At 41.0% G+C, this 16,176-nt stretch overlaps 1 long non-coding RNA gene across 1 annotated transcript; it reads right to left on the bottom strand.

Annotated features, from left to right (window-relative positions):
- Positions 1–418: 418 nt before the first annotated feature.
- LOC121875824 lies at positions 419–12,784 on the bottom strand. The gene is made up of 3 exons (XR_006090676.1): positions 12,733–12,784; positions 4,123–4,206; positions 419–903 (listed from the first exon to the last, which is right to left on the bottom strand). It is a non-coding gene; the product is annotated as an uncharacterized LOC121875824 (long non-coding RNA).
- Positions 12,785–16,176: the final 3,392 nt, after the last annotated feature.

The following is a 16,176-nucleotide window of genomic DNA, read 5'->3' as shown; positions in this document are numbered from 1 at the left end:
TACGTACGACCCTTTCCTAAACCGCCATTTACTAAATTCGTCGTCGTCCGTCCCACGTCGAAAGGTTATTGCGATCGTCGCTTCCGCCAATTTCCCTGCAACTTCTTTAAAATCCCCGTCGCATCCGTTTCTCACAATTACGCCGACTTGGCACTGACGAGTCAATTCCTTTAATACCCTACAAAATATATCATTCGTTGTCCCCCCCACCACCATCCTTATCACCTTTTACTTTATATCTTCACTAATATATAACTACTCTCTCTGTCCTAAAAAAACCCACCAAATAGTCATCATTTCTCCATTCTTATCGGTTACCACAACAACACCATCTATGTCGGTCCGATCTCCCCCGTTCTTTTACTTTCAAAAGGCGCGCTTCCCCGCCGCCGCCGCCGCCGCGTTCTCTCGTATTTATGCTGCCGTTATTTACGGATGCGTCCCGCCACAAATGACGTGCGCGCCGCATTCCGTGACGTTCTACGATCGTAATCATCTCCCCAAATTAGTGCAAACACCTAGTGATCACAGGCAACATCTTCAATAAATTCATTCTCGACATGTATCGACTTCCTCCGTCTTCGCAGAGTCGGTCTCTAAAAACAATACTACAAACATTATAACAATCGTTACAAACAACACGTACATTCATTTTACACGTTAAATCGTCTTTAAAACAATCCCGCCGGCCCGACATTGATGCGTGTCTCCTTCTGCGTTGACGAGTGTCTTCCCGCACTCGGGAGTGTGGCGTTCTTCCCGTGTTCCGGAGCATCTTCCTCGCGCGTCGACCGGTGTCTTCGTCCGCAGTCGACGAGCGTCTTCGTCCTCGGTTCCCGAATGTCTTCGTCCGGACCGCTCTCGCGCGCCGTCTCCGACTCGTATCGGCGCGCTCCTCCGCAACTGAAACGGACAAATTACTGTCAAAATATATCGACAATTATCTACTATTACAAATTATACTAATTCCCAAACAAACTTCATCTAAGTTCATTCTTTCTACAGTATACCTATACACAAACATATCTACACACTATTGCCAACTAAAACACACAGGCATACTCGACTACCCCACAATTACGTCCCGCACAAATTACTCCTCCCGCTCGTGCCGTACGCGGGCGCCGACGTCGCGCTCTGCCGTATCTCCGTAAATACCCGCGACCCCGTCGCCTAATACAAGATCAAACTCGACGCTCCTCCACCCGTCGGTACGGTGTGCTCGTCGCCACCTCCCATACTTAACGATTATCAAAAAACATACAATATACCTATACATAACATAATATTAATTGTACATATTCGTACCATTCCCAAGAACTCGAGAAATCTATAAGACGATTGGGAAAGTCCACTCGATCCGGACCGGTGTACTTTACGACCGAATGTACGTCGTGCTCTCGAGGTCGTACCATTTACGTCTGTGAACGTCCGGCGAACGTAACTTCCGCAGATGTCGCGTAAAAATACGCGACGACGGAGATCCGGTACGAGGATAAACGTGTTGGCGGTGAACCAAAAACTATACGGCGAGTTCTGCTATAACGCGTGTTTTGACGACGCGATTTATGAATTGAGAAACGATATTTGTAAGACGCGAACTCGTTTGCTCCGACGCGATTCCACTCGAACGATTGTTATGGCTTCGGTTCACGTTCGACATCGCGTGTTCAATTGAGTCGTGTGTTTTGTTTGTGAACAATTGCAGAAATAATGTATGTAATATTTATGTATACAGTATACCTATATATTATAAGTCAATTGTAAAATTTTAAATAAAAGAGACAATCAAATTACATAACGTTTTACACCGGCGCTCTCTTTACATCACACAGTGTTTACGGTTCACGTTCGACATCGCATATTCAATTGATTTGTGTGTTTTGTTTGTGAAGAATTGCAGAAATAATTTATGTAATATTTATGTATACAGTAAACCACTCACAAGGTCCTACAGTGACAACAAAGGGAAAGTGACCTCGACTGTGACCGTCTGTGCCTATTTTTAGCCGTCCTTGTGGTCGGTAATGCATATCGGTATATTTACTGATCATAATACTTATCTCCTATAAATAATTCATTTGAAATTTATTTTTGGGCAAAGAATATTCGGTAAATGACTGCGTTAATTCTTGAAACTACCTACATTGGTAAATTTAGGACATAAATGATGAACGGAAGTCACGTCACGGATTCGGAGTTTGGTCCTTAACGATCGCCATAAATGTACATTACCGGGTATAATGGTAGCCTCCCTTTTTCCAGAAAAAATACTTGCAGCATATTTAATATATTACAGTATATTATAAATAAATAAATCAACAAATAAATTCAAATTCCCTTATCATCCTGCGTTATAAACAGAAATACTCGAGTCCCCGAGCGAGTACACAAAAAGAAAACGGACGACCGACACATCCTCGAGTGGATAGAGAACGGACATCTCTACTGGGGGACTCGAACGTTTCTCGTGTTTTGTGGGCGCTGTAGCATAATATGAATATGTAAATTGTAAAAATTTAAATAAAAGAGAAAAACAAAATAAGTAGCGTTTAAAGTGTACTTTACATTGTGGCTTGGCGCAGGGTTATGCAGTGTTTACAGTTCACGTTCGACATCGCAAGTTCAATTGATTTATGTGTTTTGTTTGTGAAGAATTGCAGAAATAATTTATGTAATATTTATGTATACAGTATACCTCTACAGTATATGTAAAATTTTAAATAAGAGAAAAACAAAATACATAGCGTTTTAGACCCGCGCGCTCTGTTTACTCCACACTTTGTTTGAAACACGTGTGAAATTTTTAAGTGTCCTCGGTGATTACTGTTTCTCCAATTTTGTGACTATGGAAAAGAAGAATATCTCTGGGAAGCACTCTGGTGATCATAAAAGAAAGGCTATAACACTCGAAGAAAAGCTTGATGTTTCATGACTCCTCAACATCAATCTTCTCCCCCATCAAGTTATATTCAGATTTTTTCAAGGTAAAGTGTAACATTTACTGTATGATTTCAATATTAGATATGAATGTAACATTTATTTAGACTGTACTACGAAATTTTTGTCGATTTGGAGTAATCTGCACCTAACCCTATTTTCTCCATAAGCCCTGTCATTTCTATTACACGAATTTCTATAACACGATGTTTTACAAGAACACAACTATCGCGTTATAGCAGAACTACCTGTACTCGAAAGGAAACGTCTCGTATGCATCCGCGTAAACTCGATACGCCTCGTCTCCTCGGGACGTGTACGGCGATGAGGATAATCTTACGTCTGCGTTCAAATGGTGCAATGTGTCTGAGGAGGATCCCTAATTACACTTTTAAGGGAAGTGGATATACCCACGCCACGAACTTTCGGCTTCTGTTCCGAGGGATCGTCCCGTGTACCCGCCTCCGGCGTGCCGCGTTCCTATTATGACCCGCAATGTGCATACAATAACGCCTACTTGCAATACAGTATAAAACATAGGACATAAATACATATACCCCATCCTCCATTACAAGCTACTACATTCTTAACCCTTACACCCAGGTGACGTCCATCTGGTCTCCCCTTTGTGGAGGAGGGGGTGGGGAGAATTCATCTTGTTTCTCGATTTATCCCAATAGGAAGGGAGGGGGAAGTGCCAGCAGCACCCTAACCCTTGGCTTATGGGTTAAACTCCCATTTTTTAATAATACTTTTCATATTGTATCCAACACTTTTAGACCAGATATGACACCTTCAATTCTATATCTCTATGCTAAATTAAGTACTCTCGTTATAACACTTGTAATGTCCGTCCCTCTACGCATTTTCGATGGCACCCGAGTCTCGTCGTCGGTCGCATTTTCATTTCTCCCTCGTTATCTTTACGTTCTACTCTTTTACTCGTAAATTCCCGTCTTATTTCCTCTCGGTGACCGGTCAAAACTTCCTTCGATATTTCGTCGACGACGCGCCGCTTAATAAATTCTCGTCTCCCTTAAAAACCTTCCACTTACTCTACGCAATTCCTACGGAGACGCCGAGGCACGCCACATACGCATTCCTATTCTTCAGAGAACCATTAAGTAAATACCGTACACTGCGATATAAACATTACAATACGGCGTCGTCCGACATTCTCACCCGCGGTTCGAGCGGCGTCCTCGGCCGGGGTCCGTCGAGTCGCCGGTCCGCACAAAAATGACGTTTCTGACTCCCGTCGGGTGACTGCAAATGAAAAATTAAGGTTAAAAAATATACATAGTCAATTAGGCATGCAAATTATACATGAACCCTTGACACCTAACCCAAATATCTGAGTACATTCTCTAAAGACCTGGATACATTTGCCAAACATACACTTTCCATTGGAAAATCTTACATACTTAGGCAGCCACCAAACGGGGAGATACCACCTCCGCAGACAATATTGGAAGCGTAATGTGTCGTCCGTGGTAGATCTTCCTGCTACGTGGCATCCCTAAAATTGTGACCGAGTCCCGGGTCGCTCGTCTGACTCTCTGCCTCGTTAACACTCGATTGTTTCTCTTACTATTGACAACACAACATAAATATATTGTTCCTCACTTTTGATTTTTTTTTCCATTTTGTATTTCTTTAAGGTTCTTCAGTATTATTGTTACATATAAACTAGGTTACCCCATATTTATGGCAATATGTTATATTTTACTTGTGGAATAAAGCGCCACTTTGAATGCGCACGTGTGTTTTGGTTTCGTTTTTACGGACGGTCCCGAAAATATACCGGAGAGAGCGTCGTCGTTTGTGTCGTCGTCTGAGCCTCTCGCATCATATTTCGTTGATATCCACCAAAAATGAACACTGTAACTTCAACAATTATTATTATTATTACATTTTCGCCCCGATGTGGGTCGGTGACCCGTGCCCGGGTGGGCTAATTCCCATACAAAAAATACGTATTATTTATTTACTTTGCACTTTTATACGTACGAGTGTCGACGAAATTAATCTGCCGTTATTTACGCGATCTCATTTCTTGCGCACTTTCGACGGTTCGCCGATTCGACGCGTGCCCTCGTTCTACTCCGGATGCACGTCAAATACCCGACGACGACGACGACCCCTCCGGGAACGTCGTAGCGTCGACCTCCGGCGCGCCCCGCGACGAGAAGACCGCTCCGGAATTTCGACGAGACGTCGCGTCGAACGGCGTTCCGGACTATACCCTCGACGATGACTGCGAGTGGCCTCGGACCAAACCCCACGCCTCCCGAGACACGGTCGAGTGAGGCTTCGGTCTCCGTGCTCGCCGATCGCCGCAATATAATACCAATTAAAACACTGCACTGTATGGCAAGTCTACCCTACAATGAATCCCCAAATCTGCTGTACCAAACATTCACTTGCCTAAAACGGTTAGCACACACACATCCACCCAGGCAAAAGAGGGGACTTCAATCGACTACTCTTGTTACCGACGACGAAATGTACGGCGGAGGAGCCGCGCGCTCGGTCCGTGGGCGTCAAACCCGAGCGTTCCTTTAATCGCGGGCTGTGGTTCCGCCGGAAGATGCCGTTCCTTAATTTCTGCAACGTGAAAGCCCGTCCTCCCAATTTCTCGCACGGCAACCGCCGGACGCGACCGCCTGCCGATGCCCTCTGGGTCCCACGCCACCCAAACAAACCCACCTAACTTTAGTAAATGGAAACGTACGTGCCCGAGAGTGGCGTACGAGTATTCTACGCGTGTCGCCGCATTCTTCTCCCGCCGAATGCATTCGCCGCTGCGCATTTCGATGCGTTTTCCATTGAAGGACTAGGGTGTGGTTAGCAAATTATTTAAAGGTATGGAGGAAGGGACAGAGGTGGGTAAAGGATAATAGAGAAGGAAAGGAAGAATGGTACGTGAAGAAAGGGAGGGGGGACAGATGGTGGGATAGAGGGGTGGAAGGGAAAGATAATAGATGAGGAAAGGAAGAGTGGTAAGTGGAGGGAGGGATACATTTAGCTGGAGGTAGAGGGAACAAGGGGTGGTATAGTCGTCAAACTATCCGTTAATCTTTAACGTCGTGTACTCGGAGCTTCCGTCTTCTCGAGTGCCGGAGCGGGTCGCCGCAGTTGTTTTGGGGGTCGACCGTCGGGCAAGTTTTAGCATTCTTACTTAATGAAATACTGTACATTACAAATACACGTATAATATGACCTTAAGCTAAAATAACCATTGACTGAGCTTTAGTTATCCTTAAAATAGCATCCATAAAAATAGAAAAACACGTAGGTTATTCTCGACGATCGTCTCGCGTCGGAGAGCGGCACTCGCCGACCCGTCTCCGGAGCGACGATCTACGGTCGTTCTTCGTGTCCTTCTCCCGGATCGCGCTTCCGCTGCCGACTGCTGCCGTTGCCCGAGGCGACTTCTTCTGTGGGTTAAGTTTGTGATGTGAATGCTGCCTGCATTTAATAATTATACTGCACTACATCTATACAACCATTGCATAGGGTATTATAAATCAATCGTAATGCCCTCGTAAAATATCGTGTTGATCATTTTTAATTTGTGTCGTGTACCGGTAAGCAGAGTGTCGAGTGGCCGGAGGTGTGTCCCGGGCCGACGGCGAGACGATACCCTACGTGATGGAACTAATCTACGATCGTAACTAGTCTATTGCTAGAAAATGCAATATACTGCACGCGAGACTACGTAAACGAGTACTTCTCGCAAACGACGACGGACCGTACGACTGCGCAATACGGGCCGAATCTCGAGCGGGCCCGCATCCGCGGACGGACCGCCCTCGGCGTGCCCGTCGACGGACACGCGCGCGACAAAAATCGCCACGACTATTTACTAAACGAAGAAACGGCACGTCGACGACCCGACGGCATTGTCGAATATTACGTCGTCGACGCGTTTACGTAAAATTGTTACCGGTGACGCGAGGCGCATTCCTAGAGAGCTAATAGCTTTAAACCAAATTTGGACTCAATTAAAGTGGTTTCAATGGAACAATTTACTTTGGTACTCGAGACTAACACAAAATACTAAAAAGACCCAATATACCCAAATGCACCTCGGCCCATCTCCTACAAAACATCGTTTTTGTAGTATCGCGTTAAAACGGACGCTCGTAAATCGACGCGGCTAAAATTATGAGACGCGAAATGGCCCGTTTACTCGTGATCGGATTCGCGGCAAGATGGGGAGGAGGGTTATCGGTTTGACAGTTGATGCCAAGGTCTAGAGCTTATTTATTTATCTGTCCTTAACAGTGACTTTCAGGTTTTCTCTTATGAAATATCACTAAACTGACTTGGAAGAATATAATTAACATTGCTGGAATTCTTATAAAATTGTGATTACTTTGAATATAAACATGCTATAGTTCACATACAAATTTTAGTTGTAACTAATTTTATTACAAAGGGCTACAAATTTTTATCTCTTGTGCAAAATATACAACGTTTATGTTAAAATTATTAGCCGTCTTGTAACGATTTTAGCAATGCAAATTAAATTCTAACTTTTGTCTGTGATATTACTTAAGATAAAGCCCGGCGACACCGACGGTTGGCGCCCGGGTCTGTGGCGCATTTTTTCCCGGCCGGGAAATGACCCGGGTGAATATAATTAACATTCTTGGGATTCTTGTAACATACTGATTAATTTGTATATAAACATGCTATAATTTCCACTAGACATAACAATTTTAGTACCCAAATCAAATTAGTACAACAAAACTCCAGCTTTGCATTAAGGTCAATTATTTCTTTTAGTATGCTGTGTGCATGTAAATGGATGAAAATAAATGAAGAAATTGATGTAAATCTACCCAAAAATACAGTTCAAAAACTTTATATTATAAAATGTACTACAGTACTGTACACTAACGTACAACAATTTTTATCTCTCGAGCAAAATATATGACGTTAACATTCAAATTATTGGCTGTCTTGCAAGGATTCCAGCAATGCAAATTATAATCTCCTAACTTTAGTCTGAAATATTATGTAAGATAAAAACTGTAAGCCTAAAACCCTGGCTCAACAGATGGGGGAGAGAGTTAAGAGGAGATGTTTGACAGTTTGAGCCGAAGGTCTCTGTGAGTTTATTTAACAGTCCTACTAAGCTTCTCTCATTTTAAAATGCCAGTGAAATGACCTGGTACAATATAATTAACATTGCTGGGATTCTTGTAACATACTGATTAATTTGAATATAAACATGCTGTAATTTGCACCGGACATAACAATTTTTGTACCGTAATCAAATTAGTACAACAATGCTCCGGCTTTGCACCGAGGTCGTTTATTTCTTTTACGTTTCTTTTATTGTGGTGTCTGCATGTAAATGGATGAAAATAAATGAAGAAATTGATATAAATCTACCCAAAAATACAGTTGAAAAACTTTATATTATAAAATGTACTACAATTTTTATATCTTCAACAAAATACACTATATATAATGTTTATATTCAAATTATTGGCTGTCTTGCAAGGATTCCAGCTATGCAAATTGTAATCCCCTAACTTTAGTCTGAGATATTATATAAAATAAACACCTTAAAGCATAAAGTTATCACCAATGTTTTGTCTGGGAACACAAGGAGGGAGGTAGCCAGCGAGCAGGGGGGGGGGAAGTGAGGTGACAATGTCTTTATTTATTTGAGATAAGATTTGACAGTTGGCGCTGAAGGCCCGAGTGTTTATTTATCATTACTTAAGAGTGACTAAGCTCTTCTCATAATTTGCCACCCAAACGACCTGGGTGAATATAACTTGTAAGATAGTATTTGAATATCTGTGTAAACAATCTATATTTGCCATAGACATAACAATTTAAGTACCGTAATCGTTTAGTACACGTACAGTAAGGGTTTGCACTCGGGTCCATTGTTAACCGAGGGACCGCTGTAATTGCAGTATACTTATACTGTACAATATTGACTAAATTCACTAGATAACGTACATAACTAATGGTCGGTAAAACTTGTCAAGTCTCTCGGTATGAGTGGCACGTGTTAGTGCTCGAGTCTCCCGTCGTGGAAGTCCGTTTTCTCTCCCTTCGGGATGCCCGAGTCCATTTTCTCTTAATCTTAGAGTGCAGTGCACCAGAGACTTCGTTATTCCTCAGTAATGACACAGAATTTCAAATTGCAACCCCAATTGCAACTAGGGTTGCAATTGTTGAGGCAACTAGATATGTCCGATTACAGCAAATGTGTTATTGTCAATTTGTAGGTGAAAGATTTTATCCTCAATAGATGTAGGTTAACATTACACCTGGAGGAAAATGCTTACTAAAGCCTAAGGAATGATATTCCTTTAACACATAACATCTAGCCAGTACGGGAAGGATCGTCGTGTCTCCATCAGGGGGGTCTTGGAGTGGTGGTCCAGCAGGCATCACGGAAGTGTTTTTTCGAGGGGGGGCACGGACGTACGGTCGGCCTTTCACATACGCGGGTTTAGCATTCACGGATTCGCAAATACGCGGATTGCCCCGCCAGAGGAATATTCTGTACATTGAAGTAATTGAAGTACAGTCAAGCCTTGCTCATGGGAAAGCAGTACAGAGACAATTCGTGAAGAAATTGTGTAATTATTAAGCTACCTCTTAAAAAATCCTTGGCTCTTCATGCTCTATTTATCAAGAGAAAGTACCAGGTTTCGAAAGTTTAAGACAATAGTTTACAATTAGCCATAGGTTGAAAATATTTACCAGTAATCATTGTTGTTTCAGCCCAAATAAACTATTAGACGATGTAAATGTGCATTCATTAAAAGTTAATCTCGTAGACACTAAGTATAAATTTTTTTTTTCAATATCAATTTTGTTAATTAAATTTGAACGATATTGATTTTCATTAAAATATTACATCACAAGTATATTTTACCTTAACCGTGACTGAATGAATATATTCTCGGAAATAAATATGGAAATGTAATATTTTTGCTGGAATGACGTACATATTATGGTGGGAAGTGGGATAAAATCATGACGAAACACTTTCGCTTTCTTTCGTTGTTCAAAATATTTTACCGTAATCGCTTTTCGAATGGTTTTCAGTTAAAAAACTGTTGCATCACAAGTGAATTAGGATAGAATATTATTGTAATACAACAGTTTTTTAACTGAAAACCATTCGAAAAGCGATTACGGTAACATCTTTTGAACGAAAGAGAGCGAAAGTCATTGTTTTCGTCACGATTTTGTCCCACATTCCACTGTAATACTTACGTCATTTCAGCAAAAATATTTCATTTCTGTAACCGAAAACTATTAAAAAAACGAAGGTTAGGTGAAGTCTTTTGTTTTCGTCATGTATTTTATCCTATTTTACATTGAAATACATCACGTTTCAGCAAAATTACTATTTATTTCCAAGAATATATTCATTCGGGCGCAGTTTAGGTAAAATATACGTGTGATGTAACAGTTTTTTAATTGAAAACGATTCGAAAAACACGTACCCTCTGGCCCCGTTCAAGGAGAGGACTGGGAGAAGCTGTGTGGTGCTGCAGACGATGGCAAGGAAAATGATTTGGATTGATTTTAATGAAAATATTCAGAAATATGGTATCGTAGTATTTATTCAAGTCAATTAGGATAGAATATGATTGTAATACAACAGTAGTGACGATGTGGAGGAGGCGGAGGGATAGAGCGGGGAGGAGTGGTGACTGGCGGGAGCAGGGACGAGTGGAGATGCCAGCCAGTACATTACGGGTGTATTAATTGTTTTTATAGCTATTTTTGCATTTTAATGTTAAATACTGTACATTACCTTTCAACAAAACTACCATTTATTTCTGAGAAGATGGAAATGTAATATTTTTGCTGAAATGATGTACGTATTACAGTGGAAAGTGACGAAAGCAATGACTTTCGCTTTCTTTCGTTCAAAAGATGTTACCGTAATCGCTTTTCGAATGGTTTTCAGTTGTGGGATTATAAGTCTAATGATAGGATAGAATATTATTGTAATACAGTACGAGTACAACAGTTTTTTAACTGAAAACCATTCGAAAAGCGATTACGGTAAAATATTTTGAACAACGAAAGAAAGCGAAAGTCTTTCCTCATGATTTTATCCCACTTCCCACTATAATATGTACGTCATTCCAGCAAAAATATTACATTTCCATATTTATTTCCGAGAATATATTCATTCAGTCACAGTTAAGGTAAAATATACTTGTGATGTAACATTTTAATGAAAATCCAGTATCGTAGTTTTCTCTTGTTTCAAATTTAATTAACAAAGATTGATGTTTCAAATGTAATGAACAAAAATTTATGTCCAGTATCTATAAATTAACTTTAATAAATGAAGACTTTGTTTTACATCGTCCTGTGCTACCATACCATGGATTTGGCTACTTTGGGCTCGCAAGAGATCTGCCCTGGCAACTGTACGGACACTCACAGCTGGTGGTGTGTTGGTGCATCGTTTCCATTGTTTACTGGTAGTTACTGGCAAATATTTTTCAACCTAACGAAACTATTACCCGTTTAGAGGTCGACCCCCAATTTTTGCCAAATAATTTGGTCTTAAAAACTCAAACTACACACAGGTATATACGGTAAATAAGGACATGGGGGGCCAGGGATTTTTTAGGGGGGGGGGTAGCAATAGTACACGGAATTTTAACATTCACGGGTATCTCTGTTACCTAACCCCCGCGAATGTTAAGGGCCGACTGTATATGCTATCGGATGTTAACCGGCGCACGACTGTATGTGTTTTTGAAAGATGCAAATCCTCCGAGGATTCGCATCGCACGTAGCGCGAATTTGGATTGCGTGTCGTAAACGGACGCCGAGCCGGTCATTACCGGGATCGTACGTCAAATGAACCGAGGAATTATCGGAAAGACACAACGGGGAGAGAGGCGCTATTATTAGCCTTCGCGACGAGGGTACGCGCAACGCTCGAATAACTCGGCACAATGGGGCGAGCGAACCCTCGGGCATCGCGATGGGTTACCCGCCGCTAAACGACGGGCGACGCGCCGATTAAAATCCTATTTTGACGTTAAACCGACGCCATTTACGTATCGATAATATTTGGCAGATCCCATTTAGACCAATATATTGTATATTGCTGTACCTGTTCACTCTAATATCAACTACTATTTGCTCCGTCACTCCTCAAAAAATCAGACGTGTCGTCGACGACTACATTGTGCATCTCGGTACGAATAAAACCGTCGCTACGACGCGGTGGCGAAACGTATGCCCCGAGGTCCGTCTCGGTCTAGCTCGTGACGTTCCAAAACTCTTCCGTTTAATGTATATTCCGATATTTTTGTAATCCTCGGTTGGGGGCCTCGCTTCTAACCGGCACGATACATACATTAATATAGCTCAATGAATTTCTTGTTATAGTAAAGCATATACCGTACGGTCGTATGTCACACGAGGACGACTCCCTCGCTACCCGCCGTCTACGGCTATTGCTCATATAGTGACCGGATGTACCTGTACCAACTTATGCTGATGCACTGGGGATCACAGCAAAGTATTTCATCTAGAGTTTCAAATTTTACCGCTAGAAAATTCAACCGATACTTTTTGGGGGACCGTACATAATTTGGGGGGAACTGTTTTCGTTGTAGAAAAGTATCTTGGCTTTTATAATGTGAGTCTATAGGAATAGTGATTCGATTTACCATAGGTTTTTATAAGACACAGTACTCTTATAAACTGGGGAATGCCTGTAGAACTTTCCTAACATTCAAAGTACCACAACAATATTAAATACAATACCACAGACTACTTGAGGTCCAGTAAACTTTATGTCCAGCCAACTTCATTCTAGTTCACATCAGGTCCACTGTAGGCAGTGTTGGAGAAAGTGCCTGAAAATATTACTTAAGATAAAGTACTGCACTGTTGATATGTAAAAATTTAAACTATGTCCTGTAGTCTTCTTCAAAACTATGCAAATAAAAGTTTACTCAACTCAACTGATTCATATAAGTAGAAAAAAGTATTTAGAGTACCACAGCATTTATAGAGCATCATAATTAATAAACAATGACATTATGTTTTGAAAACGAAACTTAAAGTTATTAATATACTGTACTGTACTTTAAAGAAACACGAAATAAACACACATTCAAAATTGGGTGTGGGATGAAAAACGTGATTCTGGGCCATATTTTGGAAGTGTCGCGTACCGCCGACGCCAATGGGACGCGACCTTACGCACAAACATTTACATAAATGCCCACTTTTATAGGATTACTGTACAAGTGTACTGAAATACAAGTACAGGTTGTACCTCTCCGGTCCGGCAACCACGGGACCCGACCGGTGCCGGACGCCGGATATATCCCGACCGTGGAAATTCGCCCTCTTCCTGGACAGATAGTGACTTCTGTTTACACTTGGAAGCACTAGCACCACTTTCTCTGCTTCGTGGTCTCTTTGAAGACATATTGAAGGGTTAAATGTCGTACAGTACCTTCTCAAATTTCGCGAGTTTTTAATTCGACGTTTTCTATTTGAACGCACAAAAAAACCGACACATTTAAAACTTTTGACGGCGGAAACTCAAATTTCGACGGTTTGAATGGCCCGCCGACGTTCGGACGACGTGCACGATCGTGTAAACGGCGTTATTTCTCTTATGTACGAAAGATTCATTATTATTTATTACTGAAAGTCTTTTGGATTGAATTAATGTTAGTGTGTGCAAAATGAGCAATACAATTCATTAATAATACGCTCAATATTAAAACGCGAGGAAATGAGACGGCACCGTTTTCGTCGATTACAAAACCGGTGACTGACTGGTTCTACGTATAAAACTGAAGAAAATAAGACCCCGGTTGTAGCTGTAGAAAAATTAATATGGTTCTTTTAAGTAATGTTAATAAATGGAACAATAGAAGTAGCTAACGATAATGGTAAAGAAAAACAGAGATCGCGTATGCGAGTGCGCACGCGTGAAAACGTATCGTCATTACTTTACGTAAGAATGTGAAAGCAACACTTATTTACTGTTCATATATATTTTAATTAATGTTCCTGAATTTGTTTTTATTGAATTAATGTTTGTGTGTGCAAAATTAACAATACAATTTATTACTAATACGTGTAATATTAAAACGCGCGACGAGACGAGACGGCTGCCGGCATTGTTTTTGTTAAAGCTTACAAAACCGGTGACAGATTGGTTCTACATATAAAACTGAAGAAAATTAGACCCTGATTGTAGCTGTAGTAAAATTAATGTAAAAAAATTAATATGCTTGTTTGAAGTAATGTTATTTAATGTTAATAAATGGAACAATATAAGTAGCTAACCATCAATGGTAAAAAAAAAAGTGAAACTGAGCGTATGTAAGTGCGCAAACGTGAAAACATGTCGTCGTTACTCTACTTAAGAATATGAAAGCAACACTTATTTACTGCTAGAATATATATTGAAGGGTTAAATGTTATGCTCTGTATAGACAAGCACAGAGAGAGAGCTGCCGGATGTAAACAAACCTTAATTTCCCCCGGCTTTGTCGTTGTTGTTTTTTTACGGGGATTAGCCCACCCGGGCATAGGTCACTGACCCACATTGGGGCCTGAGGGGCAAAAATTTAATACTCCTGTAAAAATAATAATAATAATAATAATAATCAAGATTAAAAAAAAAAAAAAGCTGCCTATCTACCTATTGGACAAACTAAAATCGTTCCGGATCACAGAATGCCGGACTAGAGAGGTACAACCTGTACTCTAATACACTCGGCTCGTACGCCCAGTGACACGACGTGAAGTGACGACGTCGGTATTACCTCCCAGCGGCGTTTCTCCGTTTGCCGTTAACGGCGTCGTGGGCGAGACCGGACGGGTCTGTACGGTCGAGTCTCGACTTGTCGTACCGAGGTGTGTTGTTGGTCCTTGAAGCTTCCTGGAAATGTGACCAATAGCTATATAATACACAACACTGTAAAACTATTATATTATAGGCAGGGATTATTTGACCGGTACTCGGCACAATAACCGCCGCTTATTTGACAGAGATCTAAAATAAAACTAAATCCTTTTGTCAACAGAAATTATACAATTAAATAATACCATAATGTAATGACTTGTTTAATGCCCCCAACCATCCCGACTACAATCCTATATGATCCCCGCAGGTCCCGGTCAAATGGCCGACGGTTATTTGGCCCAGAATCGTGGTCAAATAACATCTTCGTACACTTATAATAAAGGCACTTGTTTGTTTAGTACCACGTGGAGAAACTGATTACTCAAATAGGTTAGGTTAGGTTGAAATAATCTTGTTCCAATGGTTTTTGATGTATTTTCAACTTTTATGACCTTCGGGAAATAGCTGCACGGCCAAAACGATAGTTTTACCAGTTTTTACTTGGATTTTTTCTAATAAATAAATATGATCTTAATTTCCTTACACTAACAAAAACAATGAATCTTCCAAAGTGAGTTAGACTTTCAACATGAAGGGTTAAAAAAACAACATTGAAAACCCTACCTAACCTAATCTAAACTACCTAACTTCTTGCGATGGACCAACAAAAACCGAATCGGCATACCCGGTTTCGTACGCGTCCAATAGTGTTTATATTTCGTGGACGCGACCGACGTAGAACGAAACTGCGACGATCTCGACGGATTCTTATCATGCTGCCGGGAGAGAGGCACAATTTTGCGGGATTTATTATTTAAATCTCTCTGCTGTGACCAATCAGAGGACAGTGCAAATTTATTATGATATTTACACAGGAGCAAAAACTTTTTTTCTAGATATATTTAAGCCTCCTTCGTGACCTAAACGTTGAAGACGAGAACCGACTCACAGACAAAACATTAAAACACAAAAACAAAACATTAAAGAAATAACTTTTTCTGTTATCATTAGTTAAATACAGCTACTCCTCGACTTACGACCTACTCGACATACGACGGAGCGGCCATTTTTTTGGTCCGGTAAACACAGCTGTGAGCGCTAGCTCCCAAATTTGGGATGTTTTCCAGCTTATTACATTAACTGAAGGATATATAGACTTACCTACTTGTGTATAAGGACCCGAGGATAAGATAAGTATCGTCAAGCAACTTTAGTGTTGGGAACTTACTGTTTACCTTACAAAAATAACTGCTCGGGGTCCCATCACTCCTGGCTGGGTGTTGTGGGATGTCAACATTGCCCCACGGAAAGTGAATTTTCGCTTAAGAACTCTACAT

The sequence above is a fragment of the Homarus americanus genome, unplaced genomic scaffold (genome assembly GCF_018991925.1).
Source record: "Homarus americanus isolate GMGI-L3 unplaced genomic scaffold, GMGI_Hamer_2.0 scaffold40169, whole genome shotgun sequence".
NCBI lineage: Eukaryota > Metazoa > Arthropoda > Malacostraca > Decapoda > Nephropidae > Homarus > Homarus americanus.
This window is presented reverse-complemented; position numbering and strand designations above follow the sequence as displayed.